Source organism: Marmota monax, unplaced genomic scaffold (genome assembly GCF_021218885.2).
Source record: "Marmota monax isolate L192 unplaced genomic scaffold, Marmota_monax_Labrador192_F-V1.1 WCK01_AAM20220418_F8-fsc00031, whole genome shotgun sequence".
NCBI classification, from domain to species: domain Eukaryota; kingdom Metazoa; phylum Chordata; class Mammalia; order Rodentia; family Sciuridae; genus Marmota; species Marmota monax.
In genome coordinates this window covers 2,019,852-2,032,976 of record NW_026695197.1, presented here as the reverse complement: position 1 = coordinate 2,032,976, position 13,125 = coordinate 2,019,852, and the positions used below count along the sequence as shown (strand labels likewise).

General features: G+C 34.6%; 1 pseudogene; it reads left to right on the top strand.

The window, feature by feature from the left end:
* Window positions 1-4,973: 4,973 nt before the first annotated feature.
* LOC124081895 (jupiter microtubule associated homolog 1-like) lies at window positions 4,974-5,335 on the top strand (annotated as a pseudogene).
* Window positions 5,336-13,125: the final 7,790 nt, after the last annotated feature.

Here is a 13,125-nt window from a genome sequence, read left to right as displayed (position 1 = left end):
TTTTTAGTCAACACTAATTACATCTCTCTAAATAAGTTCTGCTGAATACATTTGGGGAAATGCTGATGTAAAACAATATTTGAACGGTCATTTTACTCAGTACATTATAAAGGGGAAATGCTTAGTTTATAAAAACTCAATTCATGTTTCTAAATGAGAGCTGTACCAGAAATGATGTTCTTAAAAGAACTTTAATTATCTCCTCATAAAATAGCTAGTCAGAAAACTTAGCCATGGCAAGTGTAGAGAATAATTTCCACTTACCATCTCAATGTTTTGTGTGTGTTTCACAGGTATTTCTCACCATCTGGTATCCTCCATGGTGTTCTTGCTCCATGCTGACTGATGGTTACACTTTCTGACGGGATTAGCTGAAAGTGCAAATGTAGAAAAATCACTGACTGGAAGAGTTGAGAGGAACTGGAAACAGTAGTTATAGATAAGGTAATGTTTGGGTAGTTTTGTTTGGTATGTTTATTTTTGGACATATCTTCTTGAGATGGGGGCAGGCTGTGCCATTTGCAATTCACCATGCCTGATTAAGCAACCCTTTCTCTTGCTTTATATGCAATGTGAGTTCTTTAGAAAACTGATTTAGTTCAATTATTTGCCTTACAAGAGTCATCTCCTGGACAAGTCAAATAATGGACTTCTCACTGGAAACAGAAATGTGGGGATCTAAGAAAGTTGGAACAACCCAAAATCTGAAAGAGTACAACAAAAATAATTAAAGGAGACAAATGTGATTGGAAGTAAATTTCAGTAGATCAGGATATGTGATTTTCATTCTAGATGCCTGCTTTTTGTAACCCTTTAAATTTCTTTCTTTGAACTCATTTTCTACCAGTGATTAGAGCACAAGTCATTGGGTAGCGTATGATCTGCTGCTTGTATATCCTTACTACTATTTTGAAAAACCATGGTTAGAAAGGATGCTATCAGTTTTAGCTGAACTTGGGTTGCACTTTATCTATCAGATATGCAAATGGTCAACCACTTATGGTTTAACATCACTTTCAAGCAGAACTAAAACACAAAATGAACATTACCTCTTGTGTGAACCTTTCTAGATTTAGCTTATTACTTGAGATATTCCATCTATGGAAACCATAGTGTGTCCTTTGTAAATATGTTATTGTAAAATGAAATCTTAAACTCTAAAAGTAGATTTGACTTGTAGCTGATTTTCTAGGAAAAAATGCTGTAATCGCTTTCAGGACAGAGAAAGAGAAAAGTAGAAGGTGTACTTAATTTCAAAAAATAAATTAGTTGTCAGATTTCATGGACCTTGCACTACCCCTTTCTGTCCTGTTCTCTGCTCTGTGTTCTATACAACAGACCCCTGGGTCCTGTGTCTGGAGGAGGAATCTCTTCTGGCTTCTGTTTGGGGTAAGTCAATGGAAGGTGCCAGAAAATAAAAGAGAAGGAGGAAAGACAGTTTGGCGACTTCCATCTCCTATCCTTGTCTCACATTCTTTAGGTTTTAGTTATTGCCACCCACAACCTACAGGACTTCCATAGGACCTTTTTCCTCCTTCAGCCTCCAACCCTCAGTGCTTCTTAGTAGCATGGTTTCTTTCTTCTCTTTATCCTCTGCACCTTGTAGTTGCAATCGTTCCTGAAGTTTCTTGCTCCCTCTTTCCTTAGCACCCCTTGAGTTGAGTTGAAGTATGTTCCCTGCCTGAACTCTGATACAACTGCAAAATCTAGTTTAGTATCAGATTGTACCCTTGACTAGAAGAAATTAAGAACAAAATTAATTTAAATGTATGATTTTGTAAGAATACATATTTAACTATATTATGCTGCTTGAATTCTGATTTATGCTGTGGAATAAAGGGTATATCGAAATTTAAGAGGAAAATTATGTCTTTACTTGCAATCCCGAAGTGAAGTAAGATGAACACTTATGAACATTTAGAAATCAATCAGTACTAAATTGTGTGGTTCATCCTAGAAGTGCAATTGAAGTTCAGGAAAATCATTGTGGGCTGGAGACCAAAAGAAAGCAATAAAACCGGTTTTACCTAAGAGCAGCACTTAAAGTAGGCTTGAAGAAGAAAGAGAATTTTAAAACCTGGACGGGAGCTTGAAAAGACAAGTGGAACAGTAGTTGAAGAGTAAAAAAAAAAAAAAAAGAAAGAAACAAATTGAAACAAGAGTGAGCAGAAGTGAGTAAATATAAAAATCAAAAAGTAAAACGCAAATCAAACAACAGCAAGGTGGATGGCAAAATGGGTCGCCTGCCCTTGACTTGGACTTAGCTAGACTTAACCCTCTGTGTGTTAATGCAAACTCATGTGCTTAACTTCTGATGATCTGGGAGTTGCTGATGACAGCCTCCATGCTTGCAATCCCACTCTACCTCCACGTTCTGTGGTCAGGTTTTCTGTGGACTCAATGTTTATCTCAGTTGCTTTCCCTTCCTGTATGAGTCCTGGGGATTTACCATTCCTCTGCTGTCCTCACCTCTCTCCCTCTAGGCTGGGAATAAATTTTGGAATCTCTTTGACCATGGAAACTGGGCTGATTATTTGTTCTCATTCAGTCCATTCTCTTCTTCTCTTGTTTGTGAATTTGCACTGCAGGGTTAACCAGAAAGCAGTGCTTGTTCTTCTTTGCCATTTGACTTCCCGGTGTGTTTAGGCAATGAGGAATACTGCTAGAGAAGGCAGGGTATGCAGTGGGTGGAGTGTGGGCTATGGCTCCCTTCTTCTCCTTTCGTCTGGTCTAGTGGTTTGACAACTGCTCTTTCTTTATGTAAGGTCAAACTTTCATACATGACTACAGCTCTCTGAGAGATCCAGTAAGATTTCCTTTTTTTTTTTCCTTCCTTCCATCTCAGCAATGATGAGGGCTCTTCTCTATTGTGGTACCCACTTCTTCACATTGCTTGTGGGTTCTCCTAACTCTGCCAATGGCACTGAAAGTCCTACCTTTTTGTTGGATTCTCTTTCAACCCAGGTAAATGAAGCTTATGTTCTTTACTCTAATGCTAATCAATACCAAAAACATAAACAATTTTTAAAGCCAATCTAGGACTTGCCTCTCCATTATAAAAGCTGCATAGAACATTTCAATTTATAGTGATTACACTCTCTTTGAAGAAAAAACTTTACTTTTATATAAAAATACATCTAATTAGGTATGACCTTATTCTTGCATTTTAAAATTCAGTTTTATCTCCTTGTCATTTACCTTTTCAAGTGCTTCTATCTCTGTATTATAAGATACCTGAATGGAGGTAATAAGTATCATATAAGTTTTGTGTGTGTGCATGGCAGGGGGGCTTCTGGAGATAAAACCCCAACCATATGTAAGTATTTCTTGATTGTATTTGAACCACCATTTTTATATATGGAGCTTTGACATGATAGACTGACACTTCCCACAGTATTTTGCTATATACATTAGCCATTTCTAAGACAGTATGGACAATTACCTATTTCAATGATAAATCAATTTTAAAATCTAAGTTGACACTTTTCATTGCTATAATTTCCAAAATTAACTTTTGATTTGGGTGATTAATAATATGTAAAAGTTCAAGAAAAACTGTAATGAAAAGGTAAAAATAAAGTAAAAAAAAATAAAAAAATGAGAGGTCAGATGTCTAATGTATTGATGTCTATTTTATCTTTCACAAATCATAGAACCCAAAATCAAGTCAACAACATGCAGAAAATAGAAAATTAAAATGGTTAATTGGTTGGCATAAATATGAAGTACAAACTATTGGAGATTGGCATGTTCATAAAGAGGGGTTAGAATGAAGTCAATTAGTCAGAATCCAAAATAATCCTGTAACTTTAATGGCTCTGAGTTTCTGTTTTCTGATTGAAAATCAGTTATTAGAACCCACTTCAGAGAATTGTGGTAAAGAGTTACTGAGACAAAAAAAAAATGTATAACATAAAAGTACTGGTCTGAAATGCATGGGGAAATCACAGACTTTAGAGAATTTGAGAAATACTCATGTGCTTTACTTTATGCTTTTGGAAGCCCTTACCAATATATGAATTTATTTTTAACTTTCTACCTATAATTGAAATTCCTGAGATCACAAAATTTGGGCAGCGTATTTAAATAAATATCCCAATATCTAAAACATGATTTAAGTGTTCAAAAGTGTTCAATGCAAATATGTAATAGGTCATGTAATTTGTATATTCTTGAAATTCAATCTAATATTTTAAGGTAGAAAGCATTACAAATAAGCCATATACATTAAAGCATTCCTTAATGGGCAAATTTTGAAGTTACTTTTTAATTAATGCCTAAGAAAATGGATGTATTGTCAATAAAATATGAGTCATTAATGGGTATCATAAATCTGAATTTACTGGGAATTGATTTTTATATTTGGAGTTTTTTGTTAAAAGAAATACATACTCATCTCCATTTTTATTTACATTTTAATATAAATGTAGATAAATTAGATAATGTTGGCCATATAGAAGCAGTTGGTGTTTTCCATAGAGCTGATGTCACTTATTTCTCAGGAATGCTCATGCGGTAGATATTTGTGACTCTTAAAAATCATTTTATATGGTTTTAATTATTAAATGAATGCAATTTCTAGTGTAAATGAATGGGAATCATTCACTATATATTTCTTAGTTTTATTTAAATTTTTCTATCTTTCATGAATAAATATTTTTAATTTAAAATTCACTGGCCTGCAATCCCCATGATTCTTCATTCTTTTTTTCCCTAAATTCATCCAATTTGTAAAATTGATTGATATGAGTAGAATATTTTATATGACTATATATTTTAATTTCTCTTATGTAAATACCTAAAAGTGGATATACTTGAAAAGAGGGTAAGTAAAAATCTAACATTATAAGAAACTTTCTGGGTGGAGGCTCATGCAGTGGTGACTGGTTATGAGTCTGGAGTTCTTCTGAGCCACTTGTAACCATCAATTTTAGCAGTCTGCCTTGCACCAGCTTACCTCGCTCCCTGAGGCTATGACCAACACCAACATTTTCAAGGGTTTTGACCCTAAGATCAGGAATAGCTCCTGGGTTTTGCAGCCTCCTCGGGCTGGTGGATCCAATTTCTCGTTAGGATTTGATGAGCCAACAGAATCATCCATGAGAAAGAATAAAATGGCCTCTAGCATCTTTGGAACACTTGAAGAAAATCCCCCTTCTTGGGCCAAGTTGGCAGGTGCCAAAGATAGTGGTGGAAGCAAAGATTTGGAATCATCTTGAAAAAAGAGAAGAAATTCTTTGGAAGCAAGCTGTGGAAACTTCTTAGATCTGAAGGGAGAAGGTGACATTCATAAAAATGGGGACACGAACCTACAAGGCAGCCTGGGGCAGAGTGAAGAAAACCACTTGCCTGCTTGGCCAGTGCTCAGGCCCATGGCCCCTGTGCCTATGCCACCCAGGAGAAACCCTCCTGGCAGTAAGTCCAGCCTGGTCTTGAGTAAACTAACTACCCTGAACTTTGTTGTTTTGTTTGTTTTCTTCATGCTTGTGAATGCACAACTTGAGCCTGACTCTATATATTTTGAATTTGTTTTATTAAAAATATGCACTTGAAAAATGAGACTTTATTGGGCTGGGATTGTGGCTCAGCGGTAGAGCACTCGCCTAGTACGGGTGGGACCCGGGGGTTCGATCCTCAGCACCACATAAAAATAAAGGCATTGTGTTGTGTCCATCTACACCTAAAAAATAAATTTAAAAAAAAATGAGACTTTATATAAAATTTGAATTGTCTGTACTAGGAGTGTTTGGTGGATCTAAATAATAAAATTCTTGAGCTGGTGGTCCTATTATGGTAAATTTTTAATAACTAAAACCATTTCTTAATAACAATTGAAGGGCTGGGGATGTGGCTCAAGTGGTAGCGTGCTCGCCTGGCATGCGTGCGGCCCGGGTTCGATCCTCAGCACCGCATACAAAAACAAAGATGTTGTATCCGCCCATAACTAAAAAATAAATATTAAAAAAAATATCTCTGTCACTCTCTCTTAAAAAAAAAAAAAAAAAAGCTGCATTATTGGGCTGGGGATGTGGCTCAAGCGGTAGCGCGCTCACCTGGCATGCGTGCGGCCCGGGTTCGATTCTCAGCACCACATACAAACAAAGCTGTTGTGTCCGCCAAATACTAAAAAATAAATGTTGAAATTCTCTCTCTCTCTAAAAAAAAAAAAAAAAAAAAAAAATAACAATTGAGGTTTTCTGTTTTCTTTGAGACAATTTGCGTAATTGGTCCTTAGAGACAACTGTTGTCTTGTATAAAATTTCAAAGTTTTGGTCTAAAGTTTCGATAGTAGTGATATTTTACTGGTTTTAACTTATGTTTGATCTAGACTATATCTCTTCTTAACCTTTTTCTTCTTTGTCTTAATCTTGTGCAAGGCGTGTGTGTGTGTGTGTGTGTGTAGGTATTTGTGTTTGTTTTAGAAGAGTCAATTTGTTCTACTGTTGTCCTTGTGAATTAAATTTTTAAAATCTTTACATATTTGATATTTTATTTTAAATATAAAAAGAATAATTATATTTACTCTTCTTTTTCTTGGTTCTATTTTTTGTTTATCTTCTAGGTTCTTATTTTGAAAACTTAGATCCTTATTATGGTTTATAAGTGAGTTGTTTCCAAAGGCTCCTGTTAATGCAGTAATATTCAGAGGTGAAATAACTAAATTGTAAGAGCTATAACCTAATCAGTCCCTAGTGGTTTGAATGAACTGGTTATTAACCATGGGCCAATAGATTATGTCTGGAGAAGGTCAGTCACTGGGAGTGTGCCTTGGAAGGGTGCATTTTCCCTGTGTCCTCTTTCTCTCTTGGTCTCTGTTTCCTGACTGTGCCATGAGGGGAGCAACTTTCCTCTGCTAAGCCTTTTTCCTGGGATGTGCTTCCTTATCTTGGACAGAAAGCAATGGAGTCTGTACACCATCAGCCCCAAATAAACTTTTCATCCTCTAAGTTGTCTTTGTTGGTAGTTTGGTCACTACAAAGAAGATGTTGACTAACTCACTCCTTATGTGTCAGTTATTCTTATTTTCCAATAAAAAAAAATGTAAGTTTAATTTTTGCTTCTCTAAATATTGCCAAAATTGGATGGCATTTTTTTCTTAAATATTTTTTAGTTGTAGATGGACATAATACCTTTATTTATTTATCTTTATGTGGTGCTGAGGATCAAACTCAGGGCCTCACACATGCACAGCAAGTTAATGTTTTTCAGTGAACATATTACCTTACTGATACCTTTAAATAATTGTTTGTCTTTGCTAGACCTTACCACTATAGGGAGCTCTGAAATATGGGACCATACTACCTGTCTTCAAATTTGTCAATTTAAAATAATATTTTTTTTAATTTCAAAGAAGATACACTTGTTTCCAGCTTTAACATCTTTCTATTTTCTCTTTCTTCTCTTGGCTTTCATACATTATGTTTCCCTCTACCCAGAATTTGTCACCTCTTCAGGAAAAACCACCCAAAGATATTCACACGTGAGTTAGTGCTTTTCTTACAGCACCTTCACAAGGAGAGTTCTCCACTGTCACTGGAGAGTTTGGGACTCATAATTCATTCACTGGTCCCAACACACAGAAGTTACTGGAAGAAATCTTGGCCATGACAAAGGTTATGGTGCAGTTAGAGAAAGAGAAATGGTGACAAGCTTCAGACCACAAAGCAAGACTGATCCCTTTAGTAGCAGCATGAAAGCAATTGGATCTTTCTAGAAGGATTCTTCGACTGTAGTACAACTCTCAGAAAACTTCAGGTAAGGTAATCAGGAACCATGGAAAAAGATTCTAATTGACAGAGCCCCACCCAAGTGAGGAATGGCTCAGCTCCTGGCTACATTGACTGGGAGCAGCTCATCATGCATGAGTGCACAGTGTGAACTCTACTGCATCCTGAAGTTGCAGCAGTTGAAATATACCAATTTGCTACACTTCCCGCAGCAGGTTTTCCCTTGAAGGGAGATCTGAGTAGCATATCTCCATGACCATCAAAGAGATTTGGGGATTTATGTCCTTTTGACCATGTAGTCAAGCTGGGCTGACTAACTGATTATCAGTAAGAAAAATTGAAAATTGAACCTGGGGTCTCCAGGGGAATTTTAGACTATAATCAGGACATCATAATACTTACCATCCTCACTTGGCCATGAGTAGAAAGTCAGGCAGCCAGTCCCCAGGTGAAAGAGCTTCCTAGTCAATCAGCAATAAATTACTTTTACTTTGCATACTTTTCCAACCCCATATGCCAAGAGTTATCCTCTTACCTATAGCCTATGGAGTACTTGACATTGTGGATGCACAGGCATTCTCTGTCTTAGTAGATACTTCCTACCCATATACCTAATCATTTTCAGCTATTGCAGTTCATTATATATATATATATATATATATATATATATATATATATATATATATATATATATATATATATATATTTATTTATTGTTATTAATTTTCTTTTTGTAATTGTTTCTTTTTAGTTATAGATGGCAGTGGAATCCATTTTAACAGAATTATATAAACATGGAATATATCTTGTTCTAATTAAGACCCCCATTTCTCTCCTTCCTCTTCCCTCTCCCCCTCCCCTGCTCCCTTCCCATTATAAATATTCATAAGTCTGGGCTATGACCTAAGAGGCAAGATCCAATCTAACTCATCTAGTGGATGTTGTTCAATTATACAAGTTATAGCTGGAAACAGAAATAATAAAGAACGTTTTTTTCCCCTTCATTTAGGTAGCAATATAAGCAATTTCACTTTAGAATCATGATCCACCATTTGGCATTATAAGATATAAAAGTTAGCACATATTTTAGTCTCTAGTTTTTAAGTTCCCCCATTGCATCTTCTAAGAAAGTCTGGTAAATATACCTAATCAGAATATTTCACTCTCTGATCCTCAGCATTTAATATACTGAAATTGGAGCTAATGCTACTGAAATCTATTTTAACTGTCAGTGGAGCCTCACAAAGTTTAATGAGTTGGAGAGATGTAAAAGCAAAAGTGGCAATTGATAACAATTTTCTGAATAAGAGGAAGAAAGTTCTTCTGCAACTGAAGTGTTGAGCATGTCATTATTGTCTTTAGAATGGTTTGAATGTGCTTTTTGTGATTTAAGCCCAAGACAAGTACACAATCTTTTCTAGATTAAGGCAAGTAGGTTGGCAGATATATTAAGAGGATCCTCAGTGTTCCATTTGAACTGTTGCCATCTCTTTTGTACTTAATTAATAATCACTGCCTCTTGATTTGCTGATACCTGTGCAGCCAAGTATAGCACATGTGCTGCATGTATAGTTTTGTTTCCTGTTCAAGACTAAACAGTGTATGAAGACTTTATTGTACTTCAACATTTGGTAATGTATGATAGGCAACACCTGGTCTTCAGTGGGGGGAAATACAATTAAAATATCTCTTGTCCAAACTCATTTCTCTATAGTAAACCTAAAAAAGTATGTGTAATAAAGAAAAAAATAGCTCAATGGAGGGCACAAATCAGCATAGTTAAACAAGTGAATGTATATCAACTACAATTTAGGGCTCATTATATAAATTTGAATATTATTTGTAATATTTTTAATACATTAAGTTATTTTAAAGTCACCATTAAATCAATGTCATCTTGTGGTGCAGTACTATAAATACCTCAAAGAAAACTTTTATCCTGTACTTTTATTGTTTCTCTGTTGCTTTGGCAAAATTACTCTGCTACATTCTTTGTTTTATGATATAGAAAATGCGTCTCTTTTACCTACTACTCCATTTACAAATATTAATAATGCTTGGAATATTGTAGGTACTTAATAATTACTCATCCAACAAATTCAATGAACAACAATTGCAACAAATTAACATATTTAGTCCAGTTTTCTCCTATACTAATGCCTTCTTCACAAATATGTTAGGAGGATGTGATTTTCTGAAATAAATAGAGAATGACCACAAACTAAGTAATTTAAATGTTGTTCCTTCACATCTCCAATAGCTTTTATGGATCAGGAAGTTAGAAAGAGTCTGTCTAGGATATGATGACTCTTGGTGTTTCTATAATAAAATGGTCACTTGATCTGGAACTGAAAGGGATGCTTGCAAGTCTCTCTCTCTCTCTCTCTCTCTCTCTCTCTCTCTCTCTCTCTCTCTCTCTCTCTCTCTCTCTCTCTCTCTCTCTCTCTCTGTCTTGAGGACTCTATTCTAGCCTGTCCTTGTGGACTCTTTTTGTTTTCTCACAGTGTTTTGGCTGCAAGTCAGATGGGGTGCTTACAAGAAGGATGAGGACTTCAAGAAGAAAGGATATTAGATCACCTATCACCTCTTATGAACAAAACTCATAAGTCACACAGTTCAGTTACACTACAAAGGTATACCCAATTCACTTCTAAAAGTCTCAAAATTCAACCCAGTTCTTAGGGAAGGTGACTAAGCCCTCACCAGTCACTTTGAAAAATGTTCAAAACTTTCTTCATGCTTTAAAACTACCACAGAAGACTAATATACTATATATAAATATGTCTTTAGCATAATCAACATTTAGTATCAATTTGACAGTATATAACTAATTGAATTAAATGGCAATGTGAATTTCTAATAATGCTTGAGATAATTTATAAATGGCTGTCCAGTCAAAACAATAAAATTAACTCAATGCCTTATCTGTTGTAAACTTGAAGGGTAAATTCCGTGAACTAGTTTTGTATAGGTTAGGTGTAGCAACTTTTCTATAATTATGGTCTTAAGTGTATGATTAAATATTTTTATATCCAAGTTCAGAACTGAGTAGAAGTTTTAAATATATGTCACAAGCTTTGAATGGTAAAAAAAAGGAAAACAAAATAAAATTTACTAGGTTATTATTTTAGGTTACGGAGTTCACTGATTCCTCTATTCTCCATGTTTGTTTTTTTTTCTTTCTTGACCACATTATTTAGGTGAAAGGAGAGCTACTGGTATATCTCAATTCTGATACTGCTATTCTTTATAAAAAGAACTACTAGGTAGCCTTAATTTCTGTAATTCTAGTCTCCTAAAAGAGAAACGTATAAACTTATTCTAAGGTTAAAGAATGAGACTGGATGCACTAAAATTATCATATTGTATCTTTGTGTCTATGTGACAGTATTTCATTTTTCAACTAAGAATCCTGTGAAGAAATTATTCTTGCAAGGCCAGATTCTTCCAGTAAACATTTAGTTCAAACACCTAGCCATCAATCATGGTGGAACTAAAAACAAATAAACAACAAAACAAAACAAAATAAAATAAAGCCTCCTAACACTTTTCTATCCTAAACTGTCTTGTCTTTAAATCTTGCGACCCAAGCCTTCTTTCAAGGGCAGTCTTGAAAACATACATCCAAAAGTTGCATACTGCTTAGATTGACACATCTTATCACACAAGCCTGCACAGGAAGGAAATCATCATCTCTGAAATCTGAAACCCTGGGGCCGCCTTTTATGTGAGTTACTGGTACACTACAAATAATACACAGAGGAGAAGCTGGGATTTTTTTTTTTCCTAGAGTAGAGGAAAGGGATCAAGGGGAGGGAGGAGGTAAGTACTGAGGAAGTAATTAGAGCAAATTATATTCTATACTTTTATAATTATGTTAAAATCAGTCCTAATGTTATGTGTAATGAAAAAGAACCAGTAAAAAATATTTGCAAAAGAAAGAATGAGCTATTTGCTATTAAATCAAGATAGTGATGTTGTATTAACTCCTCATTTTGAACCCATATATGCACTGAAATGTAAAAAGTGAGAGATGCTATGAAAGAGGACCTTACAAACTAAAAGAAAGAGCAGCAACTATGCTAATCTGTGATACACCATCTATCTATTTGTGGTAACATTACCATGAGTAGAGTTGTTAGAATTGGCATTTAAGCTTTTATGCATAAGAAGTTGAATGGTGTGTATTGAGGTAAAATGGATTGAAGTTGTTTTCCTATGTCTGAAATGCTTTGGAATTTCAGAGTCCCAAAAGTTTCAAGAGATTTTGATTCCTTTAAGTACTTGATATTTATATATTTTCCTCAAAGATTACCTGAAGATATACTAGTATACACGTTTACGTATTTTTCTCAAACATTATCTAAATCTATATTAGCACATTTGATATAATAAGATACTTAATACATCATATGTATATATATATATATATATATATGTATATATGTGTATACATACATATATAATTAAAATGACTATTAAGTAGTTTAATAAATCTGATTATATATCATTGTATAAGCAGAACAGAATTTTGTATATAAAAGCAGTAGTTGACATATTACTTCATTATTATGTAGAATATTTGAATCTCTCTTTTAAGATATAAAAGGGTTGAAATTATCAATTAAGCATTTTTAAGAATATGAAGATGACATTTTTATGGAGCACTGAGGAAATGTAGGTAATTCTGAGCTTAACTTTATCTGTTCACCATTTAAGGAATTTAGGGATGAAGAAAGTACTCATATTTGGTGTCAGACCAGTTCTCTGATCAATGGGAATAAGAGTCAGGTGCTGTTCTAAAATCATTCAGTCTATATCTGGAACTGAACTACCAAACTAAATAAAGCACTTCAACTAAACCTCCTTATAATCATACCAATGTAGTGAACTCCCACCCATTTTTCTCTAACAAACCTCCTACATAAAGAATTAATATTATTTACTAGTGGACATATCAAATTTCCTATTTATAAAATGTTTTTAGCAGATATAATGGGACGATTTATTTGAAAATAAATCTGGGATTTATGAGTTTATGGGGTATAGCTGGCTGGAAAGTCAAGGCCAGTCAAGTTTAGCTATATGATTAATGAATTATGTAATAGAAATATTCCACAACCTAACAAATTCTTTGACATTTACAGTGCTTCTAAGTATATTGCTCAACAGGAGGTTCATCTCTTAAACCCAAACCCAAAATATGAATCTGGGAGAAAAGGGGCATTTTTGAGAATTGCACTAGTCTCAGACTTCCCTAAGAAGACAGTTTCTCCTGAACCAAGGATTGTATCTTTTAAATTATTGGTAAAATTTGGAATTAGCTAAGCATTGTCTAAGACCCATGACTCCTGTGAGTCTGATTTACAAATACACCATCTGTAAATATTACATAGAG